This window comes from Pinus tabuliformis, chromosome X (assembly GCF_031772625.1).
Source record: "Pinus tabuliformis cultivar Carrire ecotype Pingquan chromosome X, CPIR1, whole genome shotgun sequence".
NCBI lineage: Eukaryota > Viridiplantae > Streptophyta > Pinopsida > Pinales > Pinaceae > Pinus > Pinus tabuliformis.
In genome coordinates this window covers 412,539,039-412,552,566 of record NC_142308.1, presented here as the reverse complement: position 1 = coordinate 412,552,566, position 13,528 = coordinate 412,539,039, and the positions used below count along the sequence as shown (strand labels likewise).

General features: G+C 36.4%; 1 pseudogene; it reads right to left on the bottom strand.

Annotated features, from left to right (window-relative positions):
• Nucleotides 1–3,847: 3,847 nt before the first annotated feature.
• LOC149140282 (potassium transporter 26-like) overlaps nt 3,848–13,528 on the bottom strand; it is a 249,361-nt pseudogene continuing 239,680 nt past the window's right edge.

Here is a 13,528-nt window from a genome sequence, read left to right as displayed (position 1 = left end):
TGGTGATGGTCTTATGTCACGGTACCGTGTCAGGCTCTATTAAGGGTCTTAAATATCCTATAGCATGGGATATATTGGAGGCCTCCGTCTATACCTATACATCATATATATATTTAAGACCCTTAACAAAGCTTGACATAATACCGTGACATAAAACCATCACCATTCCAATATATTCCTCTACTAGTTGTTCTCATTGAATGAAACTTGACAAATATGAAATAAAGATATGCTGACTGTTCTCATTGAATGCAACCCGACGAATATGAAATAAATATATGCCACATGTTCTTATCTCCGGGTGCACACCACTTTTCCCGTCATCAACAAGTCGGCAACCTGCAACAACTAGACAACCAAATAGCAAGTTTCATTTCGTCTCATCTCTGCAACACACAACAACTCGGAAGCAAGCTTCATTTCCTAAATTGCAACAGACCAGGACTTGCAACAACCTGTAAGTTGTTGTATGTCTCGGTCTGTTGCAATTTAGGAAATGAAGATTGCCTTCGAGTTGTCGTGTGCTGGAGAGAGGAGAGGAAATGAAACTCTCTATTTGGTTGTCTACTTGTTGTAGGTTGCCAACTTGTTGATGGCAGAAAAAGTGGTGTGCATCCTAAGATAAGAAAAAGTGGCATATCTTTATTTCATATTCGCCAAGTTGCATTCAATGAGAACATCTGGCATATCTTTATTTTATATTCACCGGGTTGCATTCAATGAGAAGAACCGACAAAGGAATATATTGGAATGGTGATGGTCTTATTAGAATGGTGATGGTAATATGTCAAGCTCTGTTAAGGGTCTTAACTAGCATTTGCACTTGATGTTGCAAAGGAAACGCCGTAAGGCATAGAGTGTGGAAGAATAGGGACATGTGAATGGGCATTGTTGAAATCAAGGGTGGATGATAATGAGTTGCAATTGAAATTGTTAGTTATGTGTATGTTGAATATAAATATTTTGTAAATGATAGTGTGCAGAAGAATAGTGCCATGTGAATGGACATTGTTGAAAGAAAGAGTGGATGATATTGAGTTACACTTGAAACTATTAGTTATGTGTGTTTTGAATATGGATAAGTAACAGTAGTGTGTGGAAGAATAGCAACATGTGAATGGACATTCTTGAAAGCAAGGGTGGATGATAATGAGTTATAGTTAATGTCATATAGAGGTTATCCATTATTCATGTAGTAGTTGTTCTTTATGTGAACATGTTTTTTTGTATTTGGGGATTTTTTTTTCCATATGCTACATATTTAAGAATGAATTGTCACTTTTAAAGAGGGCACACAAGGTTGCTAGTTGTCACAAAATATTCCACTGACTATAAATATGATTTTATTTGTTGTATAATTCGATTTACCATCGTGTGAGTAAAAATTAGATGTCCTTTTGCTACTACGTGGTTCTGTCAACTAGGGGTTTCCAAAATACAAGTGAATGCCATCAAACTCCTCACTGAAATCAAACTCTCGGTGAAATTTTCAGAAATATAGGGATGCACAAATTCCTTAACTTTTCAAAACTCTATTAAAGTGACATTTTTCACTACTAACTTCATTTGAGATGTCATGAAATTTATTTTGGATAAAACCTCGAATGTGTTTTTAATATCCCAATTCATGTTCTGTAATGCTTGCTTTTAAAGGTTTGAAATGAAAATTATGGTTCAAGCCACAACTTTATAAGGAACATATGCATAGAACATGCTTAGGACAACCAATGCAAATTATATCTGCATTATTTAGCAAATCCTGCTTAGCAAAAACACTTGTGACAGCTATCAAATTGCCAATTTGTCTATCTTCAACTAAACCCCTCTGACAATACTGAGATTGCTTAAGAAAGAGAAACTAGCATGAAATAACAAGTTGAAATATCATTGAAAATCTATACCTCTGATTGTATATGATGGCTGAAATGTATCATAAAGATACACTTTTGTCAAAGATAATTAAAAATAATGCTACAAAGCAGCAACCACAAGCTTAACTGACAACCTCTTCCCACTCATTTCCATTCAAAGCCCATGGTAGCAAGGCCTAAATTACCTACCAATAACAAAATTGCTTCGATGAAATAAGTTGAAAAAGACCCCATCCGAGAACATACAATCTGAATACTATCTTCCCCTGCTTGTCACAGACCAAAAAATGCCACATATCATATACAGTAAATGTAAATGTGTCAGCTGAGAGACCCAATTACCCAATATTATAGATCAAGTCCTAACACAACTCCAAAAAAAGGCCACATATCATATACAGTAAATGTGTCAGCTGAGAGACCCAATTACCCAGTATTACAGATGAAGTCCTAACACAACTCCATTGTTCTACGAGCTGGGTAGAATGGGAATGGTCACTGCACCAAACCCCTTTTTCTTGAGTACAATATATCCATTATAGTAAGTTTTAGATTAAATTTAAAACATGTTAATTAAATTTTAATATGAAATTTTGATGGTTATGAAGATGAATCATTAATAATATGATTCCTTTCTAAAAAATTGTTTATAATTTTGTTAATATAAAAAAGAAAAATTAATATAATAAATTGAATTAAACTGTTTTATTATTATTATTTTAATTTAATGTTTCGTTATGCATACTAAATCTTTTTTTCATATAAAACTAAATTTTAAATGTTTACTCATTTACAAATACTACAACACATACCCCTTTTTCGAATTGATGTTTATGAGTAGTAGGCCAAAACTTGCCAAATGCTTCAATTTCTTTTCCAAAATTTCAAAGATGCCTATTTGAAAACCCTTGATATATTACTGTTTGATCCGAACAGGTTTTGAACATACTGGTTGTTGGGTTATAGAGATTTCTGTAAATTGCTACCAAGCAAGGAAGAAGTCAAAAGCGAATTGGTATTAAAATCATGACCGCAGCACAAGGACTTGTGTTCCTGTCCCCAAATAAGACACTGCAACTGACATATGAGGGTGAGTTTTATGAGGTACTCATATCAAAAGCCCAGATCTCCACCATGGCAGACAAAGGGAGCATACCCTCATCTACAGATACTGTAAAGCAAATGTAGCCACATTTTGAATATTGCTACAGGGGCTTAGAGCATACTATATTGCAGGCTGTAAAGACTCCACATTCAAAACAAAATGGAAGATAAGATGAGAAAACTATTGGATTGTAAAGCAATAGAGAGTATAGTGGAAGCATGGGATCCTTATAGTTATTGTTGGCCCTCCTTAAGCCTTGCTTGGATTGGTGGATTAGGCAAAAAGAGTGATTTTCTAGGTATCATTTTCATTTTTTTGCTCCTATGGGGCTTCTTAGATTCAGAATTTGAAGGAACCCAACATGGGAAAAGTGTTGTTTGGTGGCTTGGGCCTGTAACATATGAACTGGTACTTAGCCCCAGACAACTTGAGAGTGTACAAATTCTAGAGGACAAAGGATAAAAAGGAGTTACTATTAGAATTTAAAATACCCTCTTAACAAACTCTACCTGGGATTTCTTGAGAATTTTAATTTACTAGGCTGTGCATTTCATCAAAAGATAAGAGCCTTAGTGTAAAAGAAGGATTGAAACTGAAAAGCAATGAACTGTTATCATTTTTTTTCCATTCTACCAGAGTCAGAAAACATGTATGTACTAGTTCACTCTAAATCATGCATGATTTATTGCAGATATGGTAAAAAACTCAATGCTCATTTCTTTTGATCTCACAGGAAATTCGCATTTTGAAATCTTCCAAATTTATTAAAATAGTAAGAATAGTACAAAATTATATCCTATTTTCCAGTGATCAGGAACTTTACGGCCCTAAAAGCTTTATTATGAGTAAAAGCTTCTGATTTCATTGTCTTCTAATAGTTTTGTGTGAACGAACTCCAAATTTCTTGCACCATTCCGACTTGAAGTAAATGCGCAGGTGGTATATGGTAGGTAGATAAAGTAAACCTACAATTGTTTTGGAGAAATCTGTAGAGCTTGTGAATCAGTAATCCTTCAAAAGGACCAGTGCTCTTATTAGTCTTCAATGTGATTTTTCCTAGAACATACACAACCCTTGTATTCTTTTCCAATTCAAGCTACTGCAATTCCTCATCTATAGAGTAGTTACTTTATGCCACTGTATTTCTGCTTGCATAACTTCTGTCACGTGAGGAGGAATAAGTTCCTCTGAGCTTGAGATAGTATTTTATGCTTTCAACAACCTGGTTGATAAATTCAGATCCTTCAATGTTTGGGGCATCTTTGTAACCATATTGGGCTACACATTTATATACACCCTTTGGCTCTAGTTTTCCAACCATAAATCTCTCCGACAAAATCATTGTCTTGACTGGAATCATTCTTATGATGACAATGACAAGAACTTCATGCAGAGACCCCACATTCTTTTCATAATGTTCAATAATCGGTGGTAAGCCAGAAATAAGGTTACTGCAGAAGAAACAAGTTCCTGGTACATGTGAATTCACTCGGATAACCAGTCCATTCAAAACTTCTATGCTGAGTTTTCTTTGTGCTAAATATTTATACTTCTTCTGCCTTCCATAGTTCGAAGAGAACATTATGGTTAGAAAATTAGGAAGGGACACGAACCTCCCTGTGGAAACTTATTCAATACAGATGATAGATAAACGCCTGCAAAGATAGCAAAAAAACAGAGTGAAGGGTAGTATAAGAAAAACATGTATGTTCGAAACCACAAGCATGACCAAGGTTACTATGCACATCATAATGAACATAACCGCAACAATTGCAACCCCTGCACCACCAAATACCAAAAATTATCCTTGGAAATTCAAAAGAATCCATAAAAACTACCAAATTCTATTGTCAGATATAAATTTGGATATTCTTACCATGTGCATTACCAATTTGTGTTCCATCACAGAATCCTACGATAATTGCAATGTAGATAACCATGAGAACATAGTTAACTTCAGGTGAATAGATTTGACCCTCGTAATTTTGGGAGGTATGCAATCTTCACTCGAGGGAAGCAGCTAAGAGCCATGGACTATTTTATGATTGAGAATGTTGTTGTAATCAAATTGATGCTTTACTGGCTACAATGGTTGCTAAAGTGGTAACAATGAACATTGACCAATACACATGCTGTGGTATTTCTTTGTAAAATGTAGAGCTTATGTCCCCTAGGTTTTTTATCAAATAAGCCGCTTGTCTCGTATATGTGTTAAGTATAGATGGGTAAACCAACACACAGAAAGCAGGCTGCAACAAATAACCCAAATTTCTCATTGTTACTAAAACTTAAGGAGGATGAAGCACACATGTATGATGAAATACTAATAATTCTGTCCTTGACATATAGCTTGGACCTTGATTGATTTCCTGTTGAAAAGGCCCAAGTCTGCAAACATGGCCTCGGCACCTGAATCCAGTCAAAACAAAGAACTGATGTTAGTGTTTCTATTTGTATAGCTTTAGCATAAATAATTGGGATGAAGTTATGAATTGTGTTTGAGAAAATCATTGGTATGGATTTGTCAATTGAGTTAGAAAACAGTTCCAAGTATACTATATGATAAAATGAGACACATATCATCAATCAATACCTGTTATACATAGGACTACATCTCGAAGCATCACCCATCCTTATTAGTGATATTCATGAAAGTAACAGTATATATAATATGGGTTGAATGCCTTGAATGCTCCAGGATAATATTTCATAATATTATATTGTCCTATCATGATGTTGGTCACGAACTAGGAAATCATTGTGGGTGAGAACATGAAGCTAACTTTACTTGTACCAATTTTTTGAAAAAGGAAAAGTAGTAACAGGTTAAAAAATGACACAAGTACAACAACGCCTGCATGAGTTAACATACGAAAACATAAATTATGTCAAGAAGTGGGATGCCATAATTCACATTATACACACAGATGATATCATGTTTATGATAGGGAGTTGCATCCCTCCTTCAAAATAAACTAACCCATATTGAAAAACTTGATTACATCCCAATATTCTCATGGAAGCCAAGCTAATAGTGTCTACTTCACATTCTTGTATCATCTTACCTTGGCTCATTTTACTGTTCCTTGACTGAATTCCTTGCATAGCTGACAACACTGCAGGATTAAGAACCGATCTGTTGCAAATAGTGCTAAAAACACGAAGTTGGCTGCTTCTTTTTTTTTTCAGATGAAAAAAGCGATATATTTATTTTGTATAGAAATTACATATGTTTCAAAGTCTGCATCTCATAAGAGCATATCAAAATTATATATCCAAGCTAATCAGAAAACATGCATAAAAATGAACCTTATAACTAGACCAGGATACATAAATGATTTTCTATGCTAATTCTAGGTTGTTTGTTGTATCTAGATAAATCAGCATAGCATATTGTAGCATATGTTAGGCATACATCTATATTTTTTCACAAACATGAAGAGCAAGATGTAATGCAAAGTAGTTACTCCGCAATAAAAAAAGAGTATGTCCAGGTGTAGTTATCCTGGTAAAGGCATAATCTCGGTCTCCAACCAAGTCTCATCCATCTTAATCTCTATGTGGAGTCCATCCAAATATTCCATGATGCCTTTTTTGGAGAGGCAGTCCGCTTCTACATTGAAGTCCTTGCTGTATGGTGGAGTATTGGAGAGGGTTCCTGAGAGTAGAGATCTGTTGTAGCCAACACTGAAGAGAGGATTTGTTGATGTTGCCATTCCCACAGACATAATCAATGATGACCTTTGAGTCCTGATAAATGTGGATAGTAGGAATATTCAGATAATGTATGAATTAGAGGAGTCCCCATAATACCATGGCCTCAGCCTTCGTGTTGGAGTCCTTTCCTGCCCCTAGTGTACCAGATCTGTTAACTCTGGCAAATATCGGATAATGAATCCACATCCACAACTGCTACACTATGATGCTCCGTCAAAAAATCTCGTAGGGAAGGAGATCTGCGGCCAGATTTGGGGTTTTTGCGCAGTTTATTGGATGTACCAGCATATATTTCAGCCGAGATTGTGCTTTGAATTTTTTCCATCACCACTGCTCAACATTCACGGTACTCATTGAAAATAATATTGTTCCTCCACCTCCATATCTCCCAAAGAACAATGGTTGGAATGAAGCCCCTAGTGCCATGCTACGAACTCCATCATTCAAGACACTCTGGAATATCAGACAACAGTGGGAGCTGTAACCCAAATGAGACATCCAAGGTATTCCAAATTTTTGTAACCTTGGGGTAGCTTATGAACAGATGAAAATTGTCTTTTGGAGGGGGCGATGGGGTCGACGTATGAGTAGATAATGCAAGTGGGCCCTTCTGGCCCGGGACAAACTCTTCCTTCCAAAATCTTGGGGAAGCCTTATGTTTGAGACTCTGAAACTTTTAGTGAGGATCTTATGGGTGCCAAATTGTGTTGGTGTTGGATTCAAAAGCGCCAATATCTCTAGAAAATTTTATGGCATGAAAAATGCATACCTCACCACTCTCTAATCCAAAAACTAAAGTTGGATTGCTGAAAAAAACAAATCTCTCATACAGACCCATAGCTTTTGGGAAATATGCACGCACTTGTGGTAGGACTCATGAAAGCAAATGCCTAAATTGGACCAGCAAGAGCATCTCAATGATCTAAAAATATTCTTGGTAGGCAATGGTTACATGCAAGTAAATCAGCATTGTTGGCCTCAACACAGAAGATCTTCATGGTGTGCTCAGAAAACAATATATGACTGGCCCTTGGGAATCCCCTCATGGTTATGGCAAACACTACAATGTCATCTTGAGCAATGTCTTATCCTAATCGCATATGGCATTGACACACTATGTTGGGGTTATCAATCAAAGGGCATATTCACTATGATGGAAGCGTACTCCTTGGCCACTAATACCATCTACGCCCCCAATGCTAACATGTGGCCCAAGATTTCTCACTTCCTATGGCTATTGGCTTGGAAGAGAGCCGCGACTTGGGATAAAATCATGAAAAGGGACTACGAAGGATCCTCTATTTTCTATATGCGTAGAGCTGGTCCAGAAAGTGTTGAGCATTTGTTTATTGATTTTTCATTTGTGGATCAATTTTGGCTAAAATTATATTCCTACTTAAGGAAGTAGGAAGATAGACACAACTCACTCTTGGAAAAAATCTCGGCTTGGAAGCCCTTCGCTTTCAAAAGAAAAATCCTTAATAAAGCATGGTCTCTCTTCCCTTGATTCATATTTTGGTTGATTTGGAAAGAAAGAAATAGCCAAATTTTCAAGTAATGTCCATCCTCTTCTGATTTTGTTTGGTATAATGTATCATTTAGTGTAATAGAGACCACCCTCCTCTCCTCGTGGACTGCCAACAACTAGTATATCTCTCCATCTAAAGCACCATTCTATTCTACATTTTAATTTTTCAAACAACATCCACCCACCCAACCTCTCTCTCCCCTCATCACCCCCTTCCCCTCTTACTTGGTCCCCTTTTCTTCTTCGCTTTATCAAATACAAATTCGACAGTGCATCCAAAGTCAACCCAAGACAAACAAATTATGGAGGCATCCTTAGGGATGACAACAACAATCTATTATTTGTGGTTGTCGGCATTTTAGGCCACCCCACCAATAATGTAGTTGAATTCTATGCAGAGGAAGTGGGATTGTAAATTGCTAACCAGCAGGGTTTCAATAGGCTCATGGTGGAAGGAGACTCTATGTTAGTCATCTCCACCATCAAGAAAATTTTATAACACCTCTATTGACAAGCTACCAAACGTTTGTGCCTGGAGAATTTCCTTCACAACAAAGCCATTCTTCTAGCTTCCAATAGCTCTGTCATCCTCCTTCATGTTTTTCTCTCTAATAATAAACCTGTTAAGAATTTACCCAACTTAGCATGCTCACAAAACAAGCTTCAACTTTCTAGACCCAAGTCAACCATCACCTCCTCCCCATCAATCTCCCCATGCAACTCCATGGTTCTTTCAGACCTCTCCACCTAGGCTCCTTCAGATACTTCTGACCCCCCCATCGGGTTGCCCCGCCTAAAGACCTTACAACACCCATTGGTGTGTCTACTACAATATGATTGGCATTGGTTTCTTTGTGTCTTACAACAGTTCCATCATTTTTTAATGAAGTCTCTTTTAGCACTTATATACTTTCAACAAGGTTACAACAACCTAGTTACTCAATTGTTTTTTTGTTATACTTTATGTTCTAATGACTTTGGTCATACTCTTATCTATTATTTGTAGTCTCTTGGATTTGTAGTCTACATTTAGCACTTATATACTTTCAGCAGGGTTACAACAACCTAGTTACTCAATTGTTTTTTTGTTATACTTTATATTCTAATGACTTTGGTCATACTCTTATCTATTACAATATGTACGTAATTTCTTAGATTTGTAGTCTACATTTCTGTTACTGGTCTAGTTTCTCTAGTTTCTCTAATAATAAATCGTAGTAAAAATAATTTTAACCATATTATATAATTTTTATTTTAATGTCGATGAAAACGATTTGGTTAAGATTAGAAAATGCCGGTTGATGCCATTAATGGTCAATACCATCCACCCTCATCTTAAAATATATGTGATGAGCAAGCCAACGAGAAGATGATCTGGTCGTCTGAATCTTTCCTGCCTTTCCAAGGAAATGTCACCGGCTTCATCATGGTGTAAGGAGACACAATGTTAATTTTGTACCTAAAAAATTCATCCTTATAATACACATTTGCCTACTGAGTCATCTAAATTTACACTAAATATAATTATCATAATTGATTTAAATGATGGATTTGCTATGCAATCTTCTGAATATACATCATTTTTAAAAATGATATAAATGTTATTTACCTCTCTGTTCCCTTTTGGAGGAAGCGTTGCACAGATAATTTCGGGGTAATTTCCAGGCCTGCGCGCGAAAAAAGTTAAAAAAATAATGTTAAAAACACAATTTCCAATCTTGAAAACCTTTCTAACTTTTTACTTTCTGTCGAATAGTATGAAGTTATGAACCACATTTGTCAATATAAAATATTTCACGATCCGCGTCTTACCTATGGAAATTCTTTCAGGCTGATCTTCATTGTGAGCGTTCGATGCAGGCTTATGATGCAGCGGTTTCAATATTTGTTGGATTTTGCGGATATTAATCTGAGGTCTTCTTGTCTTCCTCGAACTTATAGAGCCGGAAAGCCTAATAATGGATTTTGCCTGCCATGAAAATGACGAAATAAGGTTGCGAATAAATTAAAGAACGTGAAGAGGACTAAAGATGAAAATGTTTCGTCAAAAATATATACGAAATTTGTTGTGAATGTATTAAATTTGTTGCTGAGATCAATATAATACCTTCTCAGCCGACACATTGTAAACATTCACCATTTCGTTATAAAAAATAACAAATTGACCTGTGGACTGCTGCTCGGGGGTTTTTGCTGGAACTGATCTCCTTCAAATAGTGCGAAAAACACAAAGTTAGCCTTATCATACATTTAATCTTGCTCAGCTATCAAGAATTAGTAAATATATCAAATTACAAATGTCTAGAGATGAAAATACCTCGAAACCGAATCAGTTTCTGCAACTCTGTTTGAACTGAAACCGGTGCCTACGGGAAATAATTCCATCAATTCTGCATGACTAGATGCCTCAGACCGTCCACTAAATCCCTTGGCCTGATGATTGACATGAGCCAAATCGCCTTGCTTGTCATCTGAAAGCTTGATTGACGAAAGCACCTTTTGCATCATCTGCTGTTTTATCTGTGACAGATCTTGCACTGTTACATTCATCAAAATAAATATGAAATTAGCCAAAACATTATGCTAAAACAAGAATAGTTTCATAAGTTAGTGCTCCATCACATGAACACCCTCATGGCAGTCCGTCCATCCCACACATTTCAATTTTTCGAGCAGGAGTGCTAAGTTTGAGGGTTTCAGCTGCTGATAATCTTGCAACTGATCCAGCTTGAAATTAGTTTCATAAGTTAGTGCCCCATCACATTCTATCAAGAAACGAGAACAGCAAGTTACAACCGTTCGCGTCTATCAAGAAACGAGAACAGCAAGTTACAACCGTTCGCGTCTAGCCTACACAAGTTTCTAACTAGTCATGACTGTCACATGTAAATCAACGGATGATTATAATTCAATCGTCTAACGAAAGATCGAATGGTGTACAGTGAAGACAGGTAGATAGCAGGGGAGTTCGTCTCAGAGGGAAACTCCTTACGACGTAAATATCCAATAGCATGTGATATATTGAAATCCTCCATTACTTTGGAGCAGAATTCGTTAGAAGTTCAGAGCAGATTGAGAGAGTAGATTGGACATTGATATGGCGAAGACAAGAGCGAGCGATAGAGCAGACTACTAGGTTACAAGAGTCCTCCGGGGTAAGTTTTACAAAATTATTTTCATTGTTCTTAACACTGTGCTATAAAATAGTTTTCTAAATTCATAAACACAAAATATACTTGAAACATTCATTTTATTTGATTTAAGTAAACAAAATTAGCCATCATTTTATTTCGATTTAAATAAGATTAACACCAAAATGTAGAACGAGTAAAAGAAACGCAACAACCAGATGAAAACATGGTTAATTTGTGCTAACGCAACAGAAATATACCTGAAACATTCATTTTATTTAGACCTCCATAAGACTTCTAACCAAAATCCAGAAAGAATAAAAGATACGCAGGATATTGGAATCCCTTAAACAAATTATTCATGATTTGCCTCAAAAGTTCATTTTATTTCAACTTATATAAGTCTAATCAAGATGTAAAAAGTATAAATGGCACACAAGGATATCAAAATCATTTACTTAATGTAAACATATTCTTCCCGTTTTCCCTTTCAATGGAAGGATTTAGCAAATGTATGTAGGATCAAAATCCAGCTTGGGTTCATTCCAGATTGTCAGATTTTTGGCAGAATTTAGTCAAACAGGTAAATTAGTCAAAAATATGACTATGGCCATGTTCGTCCATTTCTGCAAGCATATGCATCAAAACTTGACTCTTTAGCTTAATTCAATTGCAGATTCAAAATATTTTAAAAATTAGAATATTAAAACTCTGTTGACAGTCAAATTAGTCAATTACATAAGACAATATCATTGTCAAATAGATCACTCTCCACCAAAAATATTAACAAGAAGTCACTAAGCCAATCATTGGTTTAGTGTATGGCCAATGTCCATGTATGGTATGGATGGCAGCTTGACATCTCCGGGCCAATTGATAATTTTTTCAGGTAGTTTGATATTCTGACAGGCCAGCTGTTTAATTAATTGTTGTATGGGAAATTCATTGATGGACGATGACTTATTAATGTGAGTTACACATCCAACTACCAAATTCGTCTTGATTGATGGATGGATCAGATGTTTAATCTCTGCATTCAGGACTCAGGAGCCATACCAAACTCGCCTTGTAATCTCAGCATACCAAACTTGCCTTATAATATAAAACTAGAGATTCAAAGATTTTTGATCAATTTTCTGTAGAATTTTTTCTTCAAATCTACGAGCCAGTAAACGTGAAATGGAACATTTTACTTCTGTTTCGAAAACCAAATTTTGTTTCGAAAACCAATCTGTCACTGTGCTAAGCTTCTTTCTGCTCGTGCTCGTGCTCGGCTTTGGTTGTACCTCTTGTGTCATGCTCTTCTATGCTCGTGCTTGGATCTGGCTCGTGCTCCTGTGTCTCTCCCGAATGCAGAGACTACAAGTAGTATGCAGATATTACAAGGCGAAACCGGTATCGCTCTGGAATGTAGAGACTAGGTAACATGTAGAGATTACAAGGCGAGTCTGGTATCACTCCCGAATGCAGAGACTAGGTAGTATGCAAAGATTAAACGATTAACCCATTCATCAATCAAGGCGAGCATGGTAGTGGCATGTGTAACTAACATTAATAATCCATTGTCCATCAATCAAATTACCGTATAATGGTCCATCAAAGACCTGGCCCACCAAAAATCAGACTACCTAAAAAATTCATCAATTGGCCCTGATATGTCAAGTTCAAATTACCGTATAATGGTCCATCAAAGACCTGGCCCACCAAAAATCAGACTACCTAAAAAATTCATCAATTCATCAATTGGCCCTGATATGTGAAGTTGCTATCCATACCATACATGGATATTGGCTCTGCACTAAACCAATCAAGTTTAGTGACGTGTTATTAATATTTTCCCTAGCCAATGCATGTGGTTGATAAGACATGAAATTAAATGCATTCAAGGCGAAATGTCTACCAGCTTGAATTTCAAATTGAAAATTTGTACGTTGAATTTTCACAACAGGTTGTTGAATAGGGACGCGATTCATTTTTGCTTATTTTCGTCCTGAGCTCAACCTCTTGCGCATTGGCGTCGGCACCATCCCCGATTGCAGCAACACCCAAGCCAACGCATGTTGAATCCATATATATCCTTGGGATCAATATCACTGCTTCCCATCTTTCTTAACCATTTCTCCAATGGGGTTTTCAGTAGTAGGGATCGGGCGCTACTGTAACCATTCTCCAATGT